This window comes from Ambystoma mexicanum, chromosome 6p (assembly GCF_040938575.1).
Source record: "Ambystoma mexicanum isolate Mex_15411 chromosome 6p, UKY_AmexF1_1, whole genome shotgun sequence".
Taxonomy (NCBI): domain Eukaryota; kingdom Metazoa; phylum Chordata; class Amphibia; order Caudata; family Ambystomatidae; genus Ambystoma; species Ambystoma mexicanum.
In genome coordinates, this window is record NC_090935.1 from 1,221,922,723 (window position 1) to 1,221,936,618 (window position 13,896).

A 13,896-nucleotide genomic window follows, 5' to 3' on the forward strand; every position below is an offset into this window, starting at 1 on the left:
CACACTCCCCAACACACATGCCATTTCAACTCACACACATGAGCAAATCAACAGGAATGTTGCACCAGGCAGCACCATCCATACACAAACAACACCATGAGCAGCCGAATGTGAGCCTGATGACACATGCAACACGGGGAGTGCAGAACACATGCACACACGCCACCATACATACATCTGTACATCTCCACCACCTGTCACAGTGATAACATTGCCATCCATGCCACATCTGGCAATCAGCCTCCTACATGTCAGTGTCACATGCATCCATGGCGTATCACAGTTGCACACTTGTCAAATACACACACATGCAAATGTACATAGTGCAGATACATGCAGGTGGAAGCAGCATCCATGTGTGCACCACAACCATGCCACAGTACATACACAGAAATTTAAAAATGTGTGCACCCACACCTGCATTTGGCCAGCATGCTTACCAACACATACACCATCGATGTGTCTCACACATGAGAGGACTCACATGCGGCAGGCTCATGTCCCTGTACATACACATCCATCCATGGCCCTACAAAGACATATGTTCAACCTGCACACTCCTGCCACACCTCAACATGCAAGGCGTCTAATCAGTACGCATGTACACTTACCGCTCGACTCCAGACGGGTCTGCCTCTCAAGAACCTGGAGGTGGAGCACTGGGAGTGTACGTTCCAGGACCCTCATCTGGTTGTTGTTTAGGCAGACCCGGCACCCCTCAGCATCTGCTGCCTTCAAGAGGCACCAGAACTTTTTCAGGGTCATGGACCTGAAGTCCTCCCAGCGCTTCCAGACATGTTGAATGTCACGGACTGCCACCCCCTCCATGTTGATGGCAGCCACGATGTCCATCCAGATCCTCTTCCGTCCTTTATTGTCGGCGCACAAACTTCCAAAGAGGGCATCATACTACCCCATGACTTGCTCCACAAGAATGCCAACTTCATTGGCACTGAAGCTGGTAGCCCTCTGCCTCTCTGGCTGGGGGTTGCCAGTGGTGCCAGATGGTGTTGTGTCCGACATGGTAACCCCAGAGGCAGGTGTGGGTGGGCAACTGGGTCCTGTGGCTGGGCTGTGGAGTGATGGAATAGCAGTTGGGAGTATTCTGTTCCAGCAGGTGTGGTCACAGCAACTGCACCCCTGCAGATGGCTGACGTGCAGGCACCAAACAGCAGGGCACGTGGGCAGCAGGCAGGCAGGCAGCAGCAGATGGCAGGTGGGAGCGTTCTCAGGGCTCTGGGGGGCAGGAAAATGGCCTTCTGGGAAGGAGCGTGGTCTTCTGTGTGTTGTTGCATGGCCAGCTTGATACGGAGTAATTTGGCACGTGAAAAAACTGTACGTCTGCGTGTAATTCGAGGAAAGGCCCTGAGCGCGTAGGGACATCTGTGATGTGACGCGCAAGGGCGTTTCCCTCAACACGGGTGCATGTTTATTGTACACGTGCAAATACTGCACGTCCGGGTGTCACTGCGTGTAATTGGAGGAAAGGCCCTTAGCGCGTACACGCGTAAGTGACATTGCACATGTGGGCTGGGTTAAAAGGTATGCGTAGGACGCCATTTTCTTGTACGTGCTTTTTGTGGAGTGTGAGCGGGTGATTCTTGTACTTCTTGTCAGCTCACACATGATTACTTCACAATGGTTCCAGTTCATACTCCCTGTATACTCAGACAGTGTTCAATTCTTCTTTTGGCAGGGGTGTTGCCAACAGGCACACGTGCGTCTTTTTCACGTTCTTTTTCCAGGCAGACCGTGTGTCGCGTACCCATTCAGAGGTCATTGTAGGCTGCGTGTACCACGCGTACGCTTATTTTTGTGTTTCTGTGTGCCACAGCGGAGTGCGGGTTCTTTATTCCACGCGCATGGTCTACCAGGAGTCGCGGTCACGTTCAATTTTGTTTTCGGGGTGCCTCTGCATTGCGTGACCCGTAATCTTCCCTCAGGCGTCACAGACAGCCTTGCTAGAGCACTGCACTAAGGTACGTATTCCATCTAGTACCCTAACCCTTTCACCCAATTGCCCAGGACAATTGTTTACTGCAACTCTCATTCGCACAACAACATCAGTGCCATGGTTGGAAGGCGATCAAGCAGTAAGGGAGGCAAAGGTGGCTGACCTCAAAGAGGTGGGCGTGGTAGGGGATGTGGCCAGGATGTGCAGGGTGGCCCAAGAGGCCAGTGTGTGGAGGACCAATCAGGGACACCTATGCCCCCCCCAATGGGTTGGGGAGATGTAGCTACACCATCCCAGCTCAGGCCTTGTTAACCCGGCCCATATTGTCAACCAAACCGTACAGGATGACTCCCAGGCTGACTTCCGTGTCACCAAGTCGAAGCCACGTGTGGCGGTGAAAGTTGCTGTCACCAGGCCACGTGGATCTGGGACAGCAATGTCATCTGCTGCCCCAAGTAGCCAGGGTGAGGAGGCTGCAGGGGCAGCTGCAGCTCAATCCACCCCAGCTCTGAGTCTCCCAGCCGGCACAGTGTTGGTCCAAGTCCATTACACCAAGGTTTTTCCTGCACATCACCCAGCAGCCAATGCCTGCAGTGAGACCTTTGGTCATTATGCCTTTCGCTACTTCCAGTGCCCAGTCCACCTGCGCTTCTGCCCCTACCAACCAGAGCGGCGTAAGCCACTCAGGGTCCGCACCACCTTCCAAGAGGAAGAAGGGTGCTCTTGCGGTACAGGCTGGTCCCCAGACACGGCTACCCACTCTGGCACGTCAAGGAAGCCTAGTTTCAATGATGCAGAACTAGATGCACTTGTGGGCTACGTGTCATCCCTTGGGCGCAAAATGGTGGTGACTGCAGGGTGCAAGACTATGACTGCTCAACGTAGGGCCCACTGGCAGACCATAGCAGACCAAATTCCCTTGGATTTGTGAAGCGCACAGCTGATGATTGCTCTAAGCGGTGAAACAACCTGAAACACAGAGCAAAGAACAAGCTGGCTTCCAATCATGCCTGTACTCTGGTGACTGGCGGTGGGTCTCCACCAGAGGAGGAACAACTCACTGAACATGAGTCTATCGCTGGAGCATTCATCACAGAGGATCAGATCCAAGGCGTGGGAGACCTACAAGATTTTGAAGCAATGTCCGGTGAGTGACCATGCATGTGTGTGCAATCCATGTGTATGTTGCTTGGGTGATGTGTTCTGATTGAGTGCCAGGTGAGGCTGTGTAGTCATGACTGCTATGGCTCACCCATGTGGTCCCTACAAACCATTCCCCGGCCTTGGGTTTCCGTTTCACAGTATCCCTTCTGACCGCAGTTGACAATTTGCACATGATTACTACTCTTGCCCTTCAACTGTCCTCTTGCCACAACATTGTTTATACTATTTTCTTGTTCATTCTGCCTGATTGATGAAATAATTAGCATTTTTACCACACATTTTTGTGGCCTACTGCCCCAAATTTGACATACTTCAGTCATAGATTAGACCCCACAATGGCCCACATTTCTCAACTTATTTTGGGAATGATTTGAACAATCAGGCTGATTGAGTAATGTGCACCTACACATGGCCTGCACACAATCATTTTGGGGCCCTGTTTGAATGTTGAACATGACAATTCTATTCTGCCATGTTGAAGTGAGCAACCATTGATATATCGATGTGCCTGCCATCACTGCATCAGTGAACACTGGCTTTGTTGCAGCGTGTGGCACATGCGTGTTTTGTCACACTTTTATCCATGTTTAATTTCATGATGTCGATCTCTCATGGATGGGTGACAGAAGTGATTTGCTACCATCTGGTTTCCTTGTCAAATCTGCCATGGCTATGCTACGTGCCATCTGTGTGCTTGCTTGTGTCATGTATGTGGATTGTCCACCCCACTCACAGGCTAATGTGTGATGCCAGTGCTATCCAGCATGCAGCACATGTGTTGGTTTTCCATCTTGGAGTCATCAGTGTCTGCTTTTTTCCTCCCCTTCCAACTCATTGACAGTGCATGCATGCCAGAGTTATTGTCATGTGTGCCATGTGTCATTTATGTACTGGATGTCTGCCTCGTCATGCCTATCTGTGTGTGCTATGGTGCTCATGCCTGTTTTCATTAGTTATCTTTCATGTTTTTGCAGGTGATGAGGCACTTGATGCTGTTGAGGAGGAGGAGATTGCGCAGAGCCAGGAGTACTCACAGCCACAACAGGGCAGCAGTGGAGGATGTGGGGTGGTGGTGGGTGAAAACCCAATCCTCCTACAGACCATACTGTCTACAGGCTCTCTGGGTACACCTCCGGAGACCTCTATGAATCAGGTGCTGAATCGGACATTGAGACATATGTCCCGTCGCAGGTGAGTGTTTCTGGCAGGGATGCTGTTCTGTCCAACCCACCTGCACCGGGGGTAGACCCCTCTATGGGGATTTCAGTGTTGGAAAGTCGGATGCAGGGTCACACTCCACAATATTTGCTCCTGTTTCTGGGCCAGCAGATCAAAGGAGGAATGCAGTCCTGCAGCCTCAGACAGAGCCAGCACGGCAAGGTGCACATCACCTTGCCCCAAACAGGTGTGGTACCCGCCAACATGGTGGCCGTGTGCTACCAGGCAATACTGTGTGGGAGAACTCCATCTACACTATAGCAGCACAACAGGGGGCATTGTGTGAAATGATGCCTCAGGCAATGGACAGGGCGGCCACTTCCATTCTTCCCCCTGAAAGGCAGATGGAGCTCCAGCAGCAGGCAACAGAGTCCATTTGCCACTCACACAGGGAGGACATGTTGGCCTCCGACAGGGAGCGACGGGCTGGACCGGAGACTCTGCGCACAGCCATATCTGTAGAGTCAGAGGCTCACAGGGAAGCCCTGAGGTTGGAACATAGCTCCCTCATAGAACTTGAGGTGTCCCAGAGTACAAGGGCAGAACAGCAGCTGGAGCAGCTGACACGCACACTCTCAGCTGAGCTCCACGCAACCCGTCAGGAGATCCGGGCATCATACGAGACCATGCAGGCAGAAATGCATGCTACCCATGAGGTGCTGCATGGGGATCTCCGTACCATCATCCGGCAGAACCAAACCTTTCAGACCCGCATGCTTGCTGCCATGGAGGAGCATGCCAGAGCTTTGCGTGGTCTGCTTCCCATATCAAGCCCACCTTCTAATGTACCACCAGAGGGTGATGACAGCAACGGCAGTTCTCCCACTGTAGCGTAGCCGTGCAGGCCATGAGCCCATGGAGGGTTTTTTTTTCCTCAAGATCCACGCATGTGGGTGTTGGGGTGCACCCTGTACCTCATCCCTCCTGCGTACCTCATCCCTCCTGAGTGCCCCCCCCCCAGGGGTTCCGAATTGGCGTCCTCATGTGGCCATTTTTGATTTTTCTTTTTTTTATATATTTTTTTTACAGTGTGTTGCTTTGTGTGGGTCCGTAGGCATCCACTGTGTATTATAGCTGGGCACATGCAGGCTTGTCCTGTCTTTGGGTTAGAAATGTGGGTTCCTGACACACACATCCCTCCTGCTTCCCCTTTCCATGGGCTCGCATAGGGTGTGACCAAGTGACAGTAATTTACACAGTGACATTGGGCTCCCATAAGTTGTGTGGACAGTCTGTAGTCAAAATTGTGTATACATCCCTAGTGGGTATTGTTGTTGAAATCTTCACTGCATGGTGAATTTATGTATGGTTCTACATCCATGACTTTTTCCTTTTATACATGTACCTTCTTCATGTTTTAACAAGCCTGTCTACTTTGCAGATGCAGTTCATATTGTATGCAGTACACTGAAACATTTGCCTACCATCAGCACTCTGCAGTTGGAAGGGGTCGATGTGCTGCCTTAGTCAGGTTGTGACACTTGCACTACTTTAATTTTTTATTCTCATATATTGCCACTGTTTGATCATGTACTGATGTTTTCTCTTGCTGGTAAGTATTTGTTCATGTATGTTGTTTTTTTTATTCATTATTGAGAGCAAATTGTCTGTGGCCTGTTTCCATTTGGGACAGTGCACTTTGTGACACTTGTGTCATGTGTTGTGCATTCATTTGGCTGCTTTCACATTGCATGCCATGCCATGGTGTGTTGGGTAGGTGAGATGGGGAGGGTTTGGGTGACATGCCACTATTGTTATGTGGTATTTTGCAAGGGGGTAGTCCTTCATGCTGCATGAATGTGTGCCTGTTTCTGACACAGCATTGGTTGTCTTTGAGTAGCTAGGGATGCACACAATGTTGCACTTCCAGGTGAACAATCTCAGGCTGGTATGGTTGTGACAGTTGACTGTCCCTTTTGTCATCATCATTGATTGTGAGCTGGTATGTGCCAGGCCTGTGTGCACTCTGCAGGGGTGGGATTTTAGTTGAAGTAATTTGCCACAAGCTGGGTACGGGCTGCCTCACTACGTGCCCTTTCACCTCCCATGCGCAGTGGCCGTGCATGTGGTTGGGGATGTGGGGGCACCACCATGTCCACCGCTACGGCCCGCCGGGTTGCCACGTTGTGCAGGACACATGCTGCCACTGTGATCCTGCACACTACTGGGGGCGCATATAGCAGCTGCCCACCAGAGCGGTCAAGGGAGCGAAAACGTGACTTGAGCACTCCGAATGTGCGCTCCACTATGCCCGGGTTGCAATATGAGCTGTGTTGTATCTTACCTCGGGTGGTGTGGTGGGGTTCCGAATTGGCGTCATCATGTAAGTGCTCAGAGAGTAGGCACTGTCCCCTGAGGAGGTGATAATGGTTGTCATTAGTGAGGTTTTCACATTTCTCAGTCTCTGACATGCATGCATGTGCAGAGGCATTTATACTCACCAATTAGCCATGTGTTGCCATGCCACCCAGCTTCCAGGTCCCGGTTTAGGGGTGACATTCTGAATATGAAACTATCATGGCTGGACCCTGGATAGTTGGCATATACTGAGGTGATGATTCCCTTCACATCACATACAACCTGCACGTTGATGGAATGCCAGTGCTTGCGGTTTCGATAGATATGCTCAGTGGCCCTGGGAGGACGTAGAGCCACATGGGTGCAATCAATGGCACTTAACACTTTGGGGAAGTGTGCCACACCGTAAAAGTCCTGGACAACAGCCTGCCTTTCTGCAGGTGTTCTGGGCATGTATATGTGCCTGCAGACTGAGGGGCATGCAGTCATGATGGCCAACACCTGGTGTAGGCAGCGTGACTGCGTGGCCTGTGACACCCCCCCACTATGGCACTTGTCCACTGAAATGACGCAGTAGCTAAGAAGTGCAGTACATTGAGCACCTTTTCCAAGGGGCTCAGTGCTTGGGAGCACAGGGTGGGTGATGTGAGGTCCTCCTCCCACTCCCTGACCAGTTCTAGGATTATGTGTGGTGAAAATCTGTACCTCTCATACACCTGGTCATCAGGCATCCCATAAAGGCTGGTCCTGGGTAAATAAATGTGGGGCCTGGCTATCCTCCTCGTCCTGCAGTGTCCCACAACCACTGCTGCAAGGAACGGCATATTCATCGTAGCATCTGAGCTTGTTTGTTGTTTGCGCGCACTTTTATGCTGCGCAGGGCCGCTTACGCCTGCTTCCTGCTGGCGTACGTGTTTCCGGATCAGCGCGTATTTTTTGGCGCACGGCTTTCCCCTGTTTGATTCCATGAATACGTGTTGTTAGCGCGTTGCAAGCATTTACCTCCTGTACTTCCCCCATAACGTCCACATTTTCATGTGTTGTTCCCCATCCCGCGTGTTACGCCCTGTGTTACGCCCACTTTTCTTGTGTGCGCTACACGATGTGCACTTTCCCGGTGCGCGTAGCACACGCCGTTTAGTGACGTGTGCGCCCTCGTGCGCCAACCACAGATTTGGCACACATCCCAGGTTTTACTAGCACAGTGCATTCCATGTATCGATGAACGGCTTTGGCACGCGTGCGCTGTGATTTTCACGCTTGCTCTCCCGTTTTTGGCACACATTTATTCCATGAATTACCCAGTATTTGTCTGTAGGATGCCTCCATTTTGATTCATATGGGACAATCTGGACAGTCGCACTGCCCGCGGACTCCAGACAGGGTTTAAAAAAAATGCAGACACATACAGCAACAGTATACATAGAACTTTATTTACACACATAAATATACAAATTACGAAAGAGAAGGGGAAGCAGAAATGGAGACATATACAGAGGAATTGGGGTTTTCTAGAGGTTGGGCATTGGGGGTGGAAGGGGTTGACGTTTCATTGTAATGTCTTTGGTGATGGGTAATTTATGGGGATGGTTGGCTGGGACAGGGAGAAGGGGAACAAGTGAAGGTGGGGCAGTGATATTTAATATTCTCCATGATATGTCTTTGTACAAAATCTTTTAAATCATCAAAAATGTTCATTAATTGATCAATTTTTTCTTCCAAGCTCAGTAGATGATTTTGTACACTGTTATTTTGTTGTTCCATATGCTCATGGACTTGTAGATGATGTACTGTTTCTGGGGCATTCTCTTTATTTTCGGTAAGCACTGTTAAAGAAAGAACAATGTATCAGCTACTTGTGAAACAATGTGTATTAATTGGCTTACTTTGCAAACTGCACTGTGTACCAACAGTATAACTGTCTTCACTCATTTCATCCCGAGAAAAATGTTCTTCAAGCCACTCCAGGGTGCTAGCCACTTCTGTGTAAAAAAAGAGAATTTATTTTTTAGTGCAGCATACTGAACAAACTGCGTTTTTATAGGATTCAATGTAGTGCACTTACCAGTTTGTAGTTCAGTTGTGCTGTTAGTGCTTTCCAGGTTTTTTGTTTTTGGTGCATTCCATTATTTTGCATACCCTATGGAATTGCACTGTTGCTTTAAGTGCAGAGTTTGTAGACCTACTTTATTTTTATTTGTAATTCACTTACGTGCTGCTCTTTCAACATGTTGAGTGTCTTTGTTGCATGCTACAACAATGTAAGATAACCCCTGAGCTTTTGGGCAATGCAGATTTTACCCAAGGTCTGCAGACAGTTGCATAGTCTGCGGACCCTGTGGCCATCAGCATGGGGTCAGGGTATTTTGTATGTTGTCTGGCATATCTATACAAAGTAAGGGTAACTGGGTAAAAAGCTATGAAATTCAGTGAAAAAACATTGTTAAAGGGACATTATGGTTAAGTTGCACTTTTAAAAACCTATCATATTCAGTGAAAAAACGTTGTTAAAGGGATGTTATGGTTAAGTTGCACTACTGAAAACCTATCAAATTCAGTGAAAAACCATTGTTAAAAGGACGTTATGGGTCAGTTGCCCTAAGAAAAAAACAATAAAATTCAGTGCAACGTTTTTTTAAAGGGACATTATAGTTACTTTGCACTAATAACAACCTATTCCATATTGTGTATACAAGTAAAACCGAAAATCCCCACATATTCGGCAGTTATGGTAAGCTAAGCAACCATAACCCACCATAACCCACGCCACCACCGTGCATTGCTATGACTAACACCCATGACATCAAAGATGACATCACAAATGTACCACTGAAGGGGGGCTGCTAACATTTCCATCCAAAGAGCTGCTAAAATGCACCATCTGACAGCAACAAGGAAATACCCGAAAGGGATTGCAGAGATTGCATTTCGGTGGAGCTGTGTATTGGAGCTGGCTGTTGCTGGGGAGGCTTAAAGGCTAAATGGACCCTATGGCGAAGAGCTGGGAACCATCCTGGGGAGAGGAGTGACCAGATTCCTGCCCTATCCTTCTAGAGGGCTCTGACATGCAGCTGGCTGTCCTGAATTTTAAACAGAGGTTTTCTATGTAAGTAGAAGAGAGCGCTTTGCCACCAAAAGATAGCTGGCCTTCAATCCTTTCCCTTTACAGTGGGTGGTGGGGGCGGGTGGGGGTCAAAACAAATTACATTTTTATACATTTTATGTATTACCTTTGGCAGAACACTACGGGGTGATCTTTGTTAAAATTTGAAAATAACAAAGCTCACTTTCCAGTGTGTGCTGAAAAACGATAGTCTATAACTTAATTGGGTAATCCTTTTTGTCCTGTTGACCCCAACTTTTTTAAGGAAGAGGGGTGTCTTTGTTCTAAAATCAGTCCAATCGTTTTGTCCAACTTTCCCCAAAACAGGCCTTTCAGTGGAGGGGGGTCTGAAATCCAAAATTCTTCAATCATCCTATTTTTTCTGTCAGTCTTCCCCAACCCTATCCAAAGTAAGGGGGGAGTCTGAAAAACAAACCACTGTTTATTTTAAAGCAAGAGTGTGGGTGAAATAATAATTGAAATATGCATTTCCCCACATTTTAAAAAACTAAACCTCTACTGTTTTAAGCGTGCAGGAAAATTGAAATGGCACAACACTACCTTCGCAACTGTTTGTGTTCACTGACCAGCACTAATTATTTCCTGAATTGGAATTGTGATAAAGTACTGTGATTTGTGTCTTTCCCAATTAATATGTGCAATTTATTTGTGCAACAAGAAGTTGATTGTGAGCCACAAAGAAGGTGGCGTGTGTAGTTTGTGCAAATTTTCTTTGCATCTAATTAAAATAAATCGAAATATATTTCCTGTACACCGGCCTGCTTCTTGGCTCATTGGTAGCTCAGGAGGAGGGATCCAAGGGCTATTAGATGAAGTGAAAATATGGCTGAATAAAAAAATCCATTAAACAGTTTGTTGCATGACACCTTGAGTGGGAAGGGAAGGAAATCCCTGTGTTTAGGGTGGCCTCTCAATAAACCGCTACAACTCGTATGCCCTTTGTGCGGTGGGCGATACTCATCAAACAGAATCAATGCTGAGTGCAGGTTCAAGGGTGGGAATTTCTTAGATTTACAGAAAAGGGTGAGTGCCACCTGTGCCGGTGGGACTAAAGCTCTGTGCACACTTTATAGCAAACAAAAATGCTAAACATTATTCTGAAACATTCTATATGTCAAATTTAAAAAAGTAAATAAGTAAAAAGAAACAATTAAATAAGCACATTTTCAAATGTGTCCATGGTGATATTCCAAACAGTCTGTACCACACTTCTTGTTGTGTAGTCACATTTGCACTCTGTGGTGATTGCAACAATACAATAAATTATTACAACAAATCAAATCTGTGTTTTTTCAATTTTTCACAAAAGATGGTGTATTCTCAATAAGAACAAAATCGTTCTGAGTCCATTAGATAAAGTCCTTGAGATAAATACAGATATGCATGTGAGTGGTTTTCCATGTGTGTCTCTGTTATCTCTATACAACAACGTGTTCCGGGCCTTCTGGCCCTTCATCAGGTATGGACAATTCCCCAATATCTGAAAATTAAATGAAGGAAGAGTATTTCAATCTATTTGGAACTCTTATTTCATGATTCCCTACTTTTGTCTTTCAAAGTTAATACCAACTCCCTGACCTTGGAGTTCTGGCGGTGTTGCCTAATTTCAGTTAAATAAATTTCAGTTTGACCCATATGTCAATATCATCTCTTGCCCAGAGTGTGACCTGGAAATAAGTAGGAGCTACTTCCATGAGTTCTTTCATGGTGAGTGGGCTAGACCTGGGATCAGTCACTAGGAATTAGCACACCGTCTCAGTGCTAAGCCCTTGTTTTCTGCAGTGCACAAACTTTTTAGTATCATAAAGATACACTTCACCTCAAGGTAAATGTACGGTATATATATATCATCTGTGACTGTGGATGATCTCCAATTTCAGAGTGTAGCTCCTCAGATTCCTCAGTTGTTTGTCAGCCAATGAATCTTTGCACAGACTGGATTCTGTGGCGAGAAACCCCCTGTTAGGATGAGTGTGCTCTGACCTTGGTGTGTTGTGAATTTGTATGATGGATTGTGAATTAGTACCTTGTTCCTCCTGTTCTCGCTACATCTGTTTTTCTTGATGCTCCTCTCCTCACTGTACTCACTTCTTATGCTGTAGATATGTCGAGTACTGCGTTCTCTGTCATTCACTTGCTTCCTATCCCCATCTGTAAATGCAATGTGTGAAAGTACTTGCTTCGGGTCTTAAACTTTTGCCATGCTGCAAAGTGTATTTTGGGCTTACTGCAGAAAACCCCCCAGACTCGCTTGTAGTGGAAAAGGTTGCTTTAATGTGACAGGCCAAAGCTCACAGATGACGCTAACCTGGCCCTGGCCTTACAGACTAACAAATCTGTTTTTAACAACTTGCCAAACAAATTAATAATTAAATATTTCAATTCCCCAACAATTAAAGAAGTCAATCTAAATTCCTCCATACCAATCCCTTGCTCCCTACCATCGCCTTACCATCTTCTCCAGCCTTCCTTCCTGCTTTCTCCCATATTCTCTCCGTGGCCATTCCCCTCCATCTTCAATACCTGCTCCCCCTCTTTGCACCCCTGGGGTAGTCCCTTCGTGCAAACAGTCCCACCCCCATCCTTTTGCACGTAATTACCCCATTGTGCTTCGCTCCTTCCTCATCCAAAGGGGCCATGCCCCCGGCACCAGAAAAGCTCTCCCCTGAGGTGTTCTTTCTGCCCCACCTAACCTAACTTACCCCTACTTCAAATTTGTATTATTTCTTGGGCCGCCTAATTCACTAACTATTCCCAATAAACCGATAGATACCCTCCTCTTGAAATGAAAATCAGCTGTGTCCTTGCGCACCAGCACTTGTGCCCCCCAATGCTCCAACAATATCCCTAACCACAAATTAAGCTTCCTCCTAGACCTAACTTCTGCCCCTTCAAATACCGTCCCCTGCAACCCTCCTCAGTGACAACTTTGCTCAACCACCATACCTTGAGCCCCACTCCCGAAAAACAGCTAGGTCCCCTGTTATTTCTATAGCAAAGCTACTCCTCTTTAATGCTAAGCCATACCTCCTGCGTGTGCTATAAATTCCTCTGAAAAACCCCATGACACTCCCTTCCCATCGCCAACATGGGCAGCAAATAGACCCTTCTTAGCCCCTTATCTCAGTGAAACACAGTTATGACTGTGTCCTCAATTGTGTCCCAACAATCTGATCTCTCTCCCCACATTCCCCACCCCAATACCCATTCGCTGGCCGCAATTCCACGTCTACGGCAACTCACCTCTCCTTCAAGCCCCCATCTGCAAAAGAAAATAGTTATGAGTCGCTCTTCGCCATTGCCAAACAACCCCCCTTGTTCCTGCTCTCATTCCCAATCTGCCCCCAATTCCAGGACATCTCTACTTAAATCCCCTGGACTTCCCTTATCCCTGCGCTCGCACCCTGTTGCCCCCTTCTCTGTTAGTCCCCCTCCAACTACCTTCCCAATGCCTTGCGCCAACCTCCTTCAGACAACATTCTCCCCCTCTGCTCACTCCCCCACTTCCTCCCAAACCCTCCTACTGCCCCCTAATACAGGTGCTGCCAGCACTGCCAACCTAAAATTAACTCCTAAAACCACCCTTCTTATACCCCCATTTGTCTCCCCCCCCCGACAACCCATCCTCACCTGACACACTCCTTACTCCCACTACGGAAACAACTCCCGGCCCTTCCGTAGCTAGCCCATCCTTAATACGCAAAAAAAGGATGTATCCCACCCTTTCTGTGCTCAGTCTAAACTGAAAATTTATTTGGGCATAATCACTCGATAATTGCTTTGCGAGTGAGCTCTGAGATATATCAAATCACTAATTCTATCATTTAACCACGTTATAGTAGAATTGAGCTAGCTGGAGGGAGAAGAGAACACTCTTGTGTTTACATATAATCTTTAATTAATAAGGAAAAAGTAATTTGAAACAAAACAATTGAAAATCTCATTAAAATCTGTATTCCATTCTACAATAAGCATAACAAAATTCAAGAAAAACCATTAGACTTCATGATTAATACAATAAAAAACAAAACAATTGAGCAACATGACAAACCAAAATTAAAGTTTCAACATGTAATCTTCAAAGTGAGTTATAAAAGTAGGAAGCTTAATACGCGCCTTTAACCCTCTTCTTCTAGCC